The sequence below is a fragment of the Trachemys scripta genome, chromosome 18 (genome assembly GCF_013100865.1).
Source record: "Trachemys scripta elegans isolate TJP31775 chromosome 18, CAS_Tse_1.0, whole genome shotgun sequence".
In the NCBI taxonomy this organism is placed as follows: domain Eukaryota; kingdom Metazoa; phylum Chordata; order Testudines; family Emydidae; genus Trachemys; species Trachemys scripta.
Genome location: NC_048315.1, coordinates 6,838,301 through 6,848,380, shown reverse-complemented (window position 1 = coordinate 6,848,380; position 10,080 = coordinate 6,838,301).

Below are 10,080 nucleotides of genomic sequence, written 5' to 3'. Positions count from 1 at the left end.
AATCTCCCTCAAAGACCAAGTCTGTTGCTACCAGTGATGAGCATGGGTTGGATAGATAGGTTAGGCTACATAACATTTTAGTTTATCTTCTACAGAGTTTGCCACTTCAGCCTTACATGGAACTTTTAAAATCAGACCTTTTATTTGTTTGGCAAAACGATCACTCAGTCCAGTCAAATTGAACTGAAAATTCACCCAACAGCTTTGATGGGCAAACAGATGAAGACATGGCTACCTTGTCTTCTAGCATTATTTATTTGCATTATAGTAGTGCCTTGAGGACCCAGCCAAGATCAGAACACCATTGTGGTAGTCTTTGTACACGCACATAGCAAGTCCTGTCTGAGAAGCTTAATGGCTAAACAGACACAGGATTGGAGGGAATAGAAAGGGATCATCACCACCAGTTTACAGAAAGGGAACTGAGATACAGAGAGATAGTGACTTGCCAGAAGTGCCAACTGAATCCAGATCCAGTCCAGCGCCTTAACCGCAAAGCCGTCCTTCCTTCACTTTGACTTCTTGTTTTAACTTGAGTCAGCAAACACCTTTTTTTTTCTGGCTTAGGTAGGCAACAGTCAGCTTCTCCGCCTCAAGTGATAAGTCTCAGGAGTGCAGGTCCTAAAGTCTGAAACAAATCAAGTGCCCATTAAATGGAACACGTTCGATTTATTCCCGCAAAGTGCTCAAAAATCACATTATGAATAAGGAAAATCTGGAGAGTCAAAGGGAAACTGTAATTATGGCTTTTGAGTGAGCCTTGGCAGCCTTCCAAGGTGAGGCGGTAGAGAGGTTCTTAAGTTAGTCTTGAGAACTTGAGCCTCATAGTGTTAGGGCTGAATTTTCAGAGGTGCTGAATGATGATCACAACAGGAGATGGGAGTACTCAGCATTTCCGAAAGTCAGGCAAAAAATGCCCTGGAAGCCATCTGCCCTTCTCACTAACCCACCCCTTGGAAGCTGTAGGTTTCTCTTTTTGCCTACCATGCTTATTATTTGTACTGCAGTAACACAGAGGGCCCAGGGAGATCAAGGTCCCATTCTGCTAGTCAGTGCATATACAGAGACATAAGAAGAGACAGCCTCTGCCCCAAAGAGATTACAGTCTAAACAGACAAGACAGATAAAAGGTGGGAGAGAAAACAAAGGTACAGAAAACTGGAATGACTAGCCCAAGGTCACACAGCCCGTCAGTGAGTCAGGAATAAAACTTAGGTAGCCTTCGTTCCAGGTCCAGTGCCCTATCCATTAAATCATGCTTGGATTATCCCTGTGATTTTGAATGTACACTATCTATAAGGCTTGAAATGTATAGAAAAATCTGAGGAAAAACTGGGTGAGGTTGGCATTTAAATTTTCTTCCAATTAAGTATTTCTGAGAGAGAGAGAGAGAGAGAGAGAGAGAGACTCTCCTTTAGAAGGAATGTATTTGTACCAGACAACTGATGTCACAAATGATGTCATTTTGCAGTGATATGGTTAATTCAACTTCTGAGCTGAGCAATCAAGCCTCCAATGACTACTTGTTACTATTTCTACAGCACTTACGCCCCTTTGAACACATAAGAGAACAAAGTCATGCCCCCAGGATCTTTAAAGTTAAGGACCCAATCCCAAAAGATGCAGGTCAATCCTTAGTACTCTTTGAGCTCAGTGAGGGTTGAGGGCACTCAACAGCTTGCAGGAGTTGCCCAGCGCTTCCCAGGATGAAGCCCTAAATAAATAACCTCAGCAATGCAAGCTGTATGAAGGGAACATCTGCAAGGGATATGAAATCTTTAAAGAAAACTGCTTACAATTCACAAGTCTGGAAAAGGGGCCTTAAGGCAGCGACACTTGCAGTGACACTCATGCAAAACAGAAGCAGCACATGTTGTCACTGGGACTAGCTAAGCCTTACTTAGTTTCAGACACTGACTAGAATATAAAATGATCAGGCTGTGTAAACCTTAACAGAAAGAAAAAGCCCGGTAGGACACAAGGCAACCAGCAATACCCAGAAGATTGACAATAATGGGCCTGATCCTCCTGCTGTCAATAAAAGTTTGTCAGTGGGTCCTCGACTGGGCCAAATTCATCCCTGCACATAACTCTGTTGATTTGGCACCAGGAATGAATTTGTTGCATGGTGGAAGTGATAGTAGTTTAAGGAAGTTCATTTACAAGCTAATCACTATGGCAGGTGCTTTTGAATTCAGAGAATATAGTTCTGTACAAAATGAATGTACAGTACAGGAACCATCATCAACTTCAAGGGCAACTTCCCCCAAAAAGTCAGAAAGCTTTTGCCGTGAAGATAAGGGAGTTGTGTAAAATACAGTAAACTGAGTAGGATTTCACTTACATGCTGATAGTTACAGGAATAACGATGGTGGAACTGTCTTACTTGTCAACCATGCTTCCATTGAAATCAATGGACATTTCACCATTCACTTAACCGGGATCAAGATCTGGACCTTAATTTGGTCCACAGCAAAATCAGAAGCTACATTGTACTTAGTACCAGGAAATGACCTAAGTATGATAAATACAAATTGATGGTGCACCTGGGGTCACGGGATAATTATAGCAGCAGTGTCTTGTGTGCTATAATTAGAACTGTGCCTGTGTTTCCATTTTAAGTTCAGCTTCATGGGATTTAAACAGTCACACTGGACTGGAACTTCACATACAAACGCTGCTTGGAAAAAAAAATGTACACAATTAAAGAGAAATCATGTGACTGTTTTTGCAACAAACAGACAAAACAACCACCGGGCTAAATTTGAGGTGTAATTCTAATGAAAGCAGATGAGTTACAAAAGGAATGAATATAGCCCAATATAATCAAAGTTTTCAAGATGACCTTTCCATTCTTTTTGAGGCACTGGGGCATGGATGATGGGATTAAAAAAAAAAATTATGGGGATTTCAGTGCTTTTGAAGTTACAAAAACAAAACACTTCACTACTGCAGAGAAGTTAACATTTTTCACAACTTTAAAAAAAAAAAAACAAACACACACATAATTACATGGACTCCTGTGTACAAACGACTAAATTGAAAGGTTCCAAAGCCAAGATGCTGATGGAGTGTTACAAAAATCTACTACCCCACCTCTTGAACCTGTTGGAGTTATTCTGGATGAAACCACATGGACGCACATGATAGAGCTTATCAGAAGGTTGAACCAACTGATGAGTGTTAAACTGTGTTGGAAAGAGGTAACTAACCATATAGTAAGTGTACTGAGCCTGAAAAGGAAAGCGCTCAGAAAGAAGATAAGTTACATGGACTAATTTTGTAATTATACATTAATCAATTAGGTGGGGGGGGGAACCCTGCCTAATTACATATTTAACTGAGACAAGGAAGCATCCAAAGGGGTCCCTGAGCCTTGCAGATAAATAACAGGGATATTTGCAGCCGAGTTTTGCTGTAATCCTGTTTATCCAGAGACACGCCTAATATGCTTGAGTAGCGGAGATGGCTTGTTTCGATCCTTACACATTGTGACTAACTAGATACAGGTTCCCCAACAATAGAGCTGCTGCAGGTGTCTGCCCATACTGCTTGTGGGTGCCAGGTGTAGGTAACATATTTGGATGCAGAGGGGCCCATTACCTTAATGTGTAGAACAAACGAGGGCCCCCAATCCTGGAAAGATTTATCAGTGCGCTGAACTTTACACACTGAGTAGCCCCATTAGAGAGTGTGAAGTTAAGCCGATGCAGAAGACTGTTGTGAATAGACAATTAATGAACCAAAAGCACCTGGTGACCAGGAAAACTGGGAGGTTTCCATGCAAATCCCTTTGGTTTGGGCTTTGATGACTGGAAATAAAGAAGACTTCAAGGAGCCTTTTACCTTGCTGACTTTCCTGTGCTGTTTACTTTGTTGTCCATGAATGCAGAGCTGGCTAGCTTGTGAAAATATCTCACTTCTTCACCTTCCTCACATCATAGAATTGTAGAAATAATAGATGAAAAAGCTCCCTTATGTCATCCAGTCCATGTCTCTGCCAATGCAGGATGGTTCCTTAGTGCACATTTACTAGCAAGTTGTCCAGTCTGGTTTACATGTTTCAAGCAAAGGGGCTTACAACACCTCCTTGTGGAATTATCAGATCAGTCTACCATGGGCAGAACTTTTCCTGATATTCAGCCTAAGCTTTCCTTTAACATCACCCCACTTCCCCTAATCATACTCCATTTTATTATCTCAAATAATTCTAATAGGGTTAGGTATGACACTCAAAATAATTTACTGATATTGATGGCACACAATATAATTTAAAAACTGGAAATTCATACACATAGACCATCTTTTAAGTAAAAGCTGATGGTGACAGAGTGAAACCAAGAAAATTTAGCCAACTCAGAAGAGTACCAACATTCTCCAAAACCTAACCCTAAAGTGGATCCTAAGAGGCATCTTAATTTAAAAAGAAAAAGTGCTGCCTCTTTGAAATTTGGAAGCCTTTAAAATTGATTGGGCACCAAACTAACCTGTATGCACTCCAATACATTGCAGGTGTTGAAAAAGCAGTTTTCAGACATTTTTACAAATTCACTCAATTTAGGAAGCATCCCAGAAGACTAGGAAAAGGCAGTCTAATATTAGTGCATGTGGGGTGGTTGTTTGTATGTAATCTTTTTTGATAGGCCTATGGGAGCCACTGATGGAGCCAAATCACCACAAGCCCTATGTCAGCCCTATAAATTCCTGCCATCCAGAGGCAACTTCCCTCTCTCCCCCATCATCGCCTTGAAAAATATATTTGTGTGTATTCAGGTTCTTGCAGAGAACAAGTGCATAGTCCTACTCAACAGTGGAACATCTGGCCTAGGTCATATAATTTTAAAGGTAAAATGCAGGGACAGAGACAGTAGGGTATTACAGAAAACTTTCATTAATTTCAGTTGTGAGAAAGTCTGGGGGGGGGAAATATTTCATAAGATCAAATGGGAAAAATGTTCACAGGATAAGCAAAGCTTAATCAAGGACTGTCAGCTTCCTTCATAAGCAATGAAGATCATGTTTTAATAATTTGTAGAAATTCTTAGGAGGAAACTGCTGAATAAAAACAGCTGATACAAAAGACAGGATATTTGATTTTATGAAAGAAGAAGAAAGGTGGTCTGTCAGACCAGATACCACGTTACACAATGTTTGGAAAAATAGGAGTGTTATGTTCTCAACCACATTTTAGAAATCATGAAGGCAGAGACCCTTTGGACACTCTTTACACCCCAGACAAATGGACAGGTCTTAGATTAGAAAACTAGATGCAAATAAATGGGCAAGTAATTTTAACCTAAAGACAATAAATACACAGATGAAGGGCCTGAATTTGAAAGGTGCTGAGCACTTGTAACTCTAATCTGATCTTCCAATAAAATAAAACTAAAAACCATGATCATAACGTCTTCAGCAGCAGTGCAGAAATATTATAGGAGTACACTGATGACTCAGTATGTGGCAAGGACCATACACTAGTATCAGGGTCATTGTATGCAGAAGTCTATAGGTCAAAATCTGTAATTTCTCAGTCACTATGGGTACACGTTATTTCTGCAAAAGCAACATTAATCATGCACGTATAGTCCAGCTAGATATAGATGGCTCAATACAGGGCACAGGATCTAAAAACTAGAACCTGAGTCAAATTTTAGCTGCAAGTCTGTCTTTCCTCTAGGCTGAGGGTAATCATTTTTCAGGGTTTCAGGTCTATGTTTATTAAGAAAATATATGGCCCATGCTCCCGGATCAGAATTCATGCAACGGTGGAGGGAAGTTAACAACGCCACAGAATTCTTCTACCCTGGACACCCCTGCTGGATGTAACTTCTCTTGCAGATAGATAAATTTTCCTGCCAGCAAATACACGAAATACTCAGCGAGTCCATCTGGTGTTACTCCTTTCCAAAGCAGGAAAATAGAATGCCCAAATACTCCCCCTCAAGATTTATCTACCAACTACAATCTTTAGCTTTCTGTTCAAAATCATCAGAAGCAGCCACCTGCTATGGGACCACTGAGAACAAAACAAAACACTAACCAGATTTGAAATAGATGCTTTCCTTCCACCTTCACTATCTAAAGTGCTGTTTGGCTTCCATTTTTTTTAATTGGTTTAAAATTTATTTCCATTTTCAACATACAAGAATGAAATTATAGAAGTCTGTAGAAAACTAACAAATCCTACAGCAACATCCAAGAGTCATAAGTGTAGTATTCAGCATTTCACTGAAGTATGAAGATACCAAGTTTAAATGTGGGGGGGGGGGGGGGGGTATATAGATTTATATATAAAGTAGCACTTCTTTAGCTCATTTGAGAGGACAGGGAACTAAAAGAGCTCTCTTCCCTGAAAAGAAGTATCCTTAGTGTTTTTCAACAAATGCAACATGAAACCAGAAAAGCGCCATCAAGTGGACATTAGTGCTAAGTGCACATAGTCCTTTGGTTTGTCTTTTTTTAGCATAAAAAGGAGCTGAAAAAAAAATCATGGATTTGACATACCAAAAAACAGAAGTCTTGAAACGATGGTTTAAAAAAAAAAAACAAAAACAAAAAAACAAAAAAAAACTTAAGAGATTTCTTACTATTTCAAAGGAGGTGCTCTAAAAAAGAGAAGGTGGCACTTTTTACAAGGGCATGTTATTAGAGCAGTGTGAACTTTTTTGGACAATTTTTTTTTTTTTTTGGTGAATAAACTGAGTGCAATTTCCAGAGGAATGAGATTACTCACAAATTTGCATCCAATTCCGTGAATAGTTTCAGGGTCTTTTTAAATGATTTTTTTCTAAGTCATGTTTCAACATTTTTGAAATGCAATGTTTTGACTTTGAAATGTTTTTTTGACATTTAGCTAGATTAAAAACAAAAAAACATAGCACATACAAAAACAAAAAATATATCCTTTGGGGCTGAATGAGAGGTTTTGTTCAACCCAGAACAATAGAGTTAGTTTGGGTTGAACAAAATGTTTAATTCAACCTGAAATGAATTTCTCTGTTTTTTATTTCATCAAGTAACCCCCCAACCCCCAAGTCTATTTTGGGTGAAGCTGAACCAAAAATGGCCACACCAAATAAATAAATAAATACATTTGTTCAGCTCTACACATCCTGTCCATTTTGTTCTCCAGATGTATTGTCCCTTTATATAGCCCTTCATAAAAAAGGCAAGCATCTATTTTCTTACAGCCCACCTCTGCAAGTCCTTGATGTGTAGAATGCTCTATCCAAATAATTCTACATTACAAACTTGATTATTCAAATTCTGGGGTAAGGGAGACTGAGTCTGCCTAACTAAAAGTTTTGGTTAATAATGGAATTTTTCATGCAAGTAATTGTATTGTAAACTCCATCAAATAGATGTCAAAGGAACATGACCAGGTTTCAGACAGTTGGAGTTCTAGATAATTGTGTTACATTGTATGCTGATGAAGAGCTGTGTCGCTCAAAAGCTTGTCTCTTTCACCAACAGAAGTTGGTCCAATAAAAGATTACTTTACCCACCTTGTCTCTCTGATATCTGGTACCAACATGTCTATAAACAACACTGCAAACTTTAGGCACATGAATCACAGTTGCCCTGATAAAGAATGGTTACTTACAAACTTATAACAACTGTGATCCTTCAAGATGTGTTGTCCGTATGAATCCTGCTGTAAGTGAGCATCCTCTCCATGCAGGAGATCAGATTCTTTTATCTAGCAGTGTTTTTGGGACTGCACATATGCTATGCATGCCCACACCCCTACCTGAGGATATAAAGCAATGAATGGCCAACGACCCTTTTCTTTCACCAATACAGAATCAAGACTATAGGACTCCACAGTAGCAGGGAAGAAGAGTGGGTTGTTAAAATTCATTGTCTAGGGCCTAGTCTTCACTTACCGGTTGGTCCGGCGGCACGCCATCGATGTTCTGGGATTGATCCCGGAAGTGCTCACAGTCGGCGCCGGTACTCCAGCTCGCCGAGAGGAGTACGCGGCGTCGACGGGGGGGAGACTTCTGGCCGCGTCTGGACCGCGGTAAGTCCGGACTAAGGTACTTCGAATTCAGCTACGTTATTAACGTAGCTGAATTTGCGTACCTTAGTCCGAAGTCCGGACTAAGTGGGGACCAGCCCTAGGTATACTTAATTCTGTCTCTCCATGTGGGCAGATGAACTAGTTGACTTCTTGAGGTCCCTTTCAGTCCCACGTTGTTATGATTCTATGGTTGTTCATTTGTGCCCCATTTACCCACTGATCCAGGTTGTTCTGCATCAGTGATCCATCATTATTTACCATTCCTCCAATTGTGTCATCTGCAAGCTTTATCAATGATTGTTTTCTTTCAGGTTATTAACAACAGTGAAAAATAGCATAGGGCCTAGAACAAATTACTAGTAGAAAATGGGACCCTAATAGAAATAACTGACAATGAAGATTCCCTATTTACCATTCCATTAAGACTCATCCGTGGCCAGTTTTTAACCCACCTAACATGTACCATGTTGCTGTTGTGAAATAACTGATTTAACACTCCCATGTTACAAGTCAAACAGATGATCCACAAAAATGGTTTCAGTAGTCACACAGAGAAGTAAGTCTTAATTAGCTATTTCTTTGTACTTGCATAAAACAGTTGCATTCAGCTATGTGGTTTGGCTATGCTTGAAAGTGATATTTTTACTATATTTAAGTTATACATTAGTATTTTACTTTTAATTAGTGAAAGGAACTAGGGCAAGAAAAGATTCCCTCCCAGACTGTTCCCATTCCAGCCAAAAAATGCAACTTTGCTCTAGACTTCAGACATATGAACCTGCTTGGTAAAAGCAAAGAGAGGCAACCTGCTCTCTCTATTTCTGAAGTCTCTAATCAACAGAAATAAGAGGTGGAAGCCGAGAGAGAAAAACTTTATGCCAATCCAAAAACATCAACTTTTATGGTAGAGGACTTCAATTCAAAGATGTGTAAAGACACTGTAATCACTTGCATCTCTTCCCTAGCAAAGGTAGTTGCGTCACAAGCAATTTGATTATTGGCTACAGAAAGTTTTGGATATTCTTTTGATTAGATTGTTCCTTCCTGCTTACTTAGTAGGCCAGCAGCATGATCAGAGATCTACCTGTATTTTTCATCAGAGATTTAGTCTTACTAAATATAGATTTTTCCAAGTTAACCAGCAAAAGAACTATTTCCACATTAAGCAAGAACGTGTGTTCAAGACCACATTTTATCAAATCAGTGTTTTTTAAATAGGTCTACAAAAATGAAGTGACTCTGAATCAGTGGAGTGCAAGCCAATTTCATTGTACAAAATATAAATGTGGAAACTTCTGCTCTAAGTACCAACAATTTTAAGTGAGTTTTGCGTGTTGATTAATTTGTGCGCTTTGGTTTTTTTTTTTTTTTTTTTTTTTATAAAGCTACTTCCCTTAGCCCCATCCCATGAAGTATACGGCTGATTCCATGGCCTGCATACAGTCTTTGGAAAATGCACTGCCATTAACACCAAGTTCTGAGTGAAGTACAAGGTAAAAGCAGGATACAACTGGCTACAATCAGTCATAAAGAGGATCGTTCCCGACTTTAACACCAGTTGTACCAATTTACTCCAGCTGAATTTAGCCTACTGCACACAACCTGTGTAATCCACGTCTACCTAGAATCAGAAGGCTAATTATTTTCATGCTGGTATACATCTCCCACCCCTCCTATCCTCAGTACTGAACAAATAATCCCATGAGATTAATAGGCTGAAACATATGTTACTGTATTTTTAAACTAACCAAGGCTGACTGTACATTTGTACAAAAGCACCAATATTCATCTACTCAAAACAGTCTTCCAGGCTTCCACCAGCCAAGACACCCACCACTCCAGTAAGCAACCTTCCAGGTGTGTTGAAATACTGTCTGCTTTTCATTTGTTCAAATGAAGCTTCCAGTCTGTTTTGTGAGGGAAGAAGGGAAATAAGGAAGAGACGCTGGGATACTACTCATCAGTACCAGCATTTGTCTTAGGGAAGCTAATGACTTGGCTTTCAGACATAGCATTGAATCAGTTTGTATGGAAAAGGGTTGTAGGTCAACTCAACT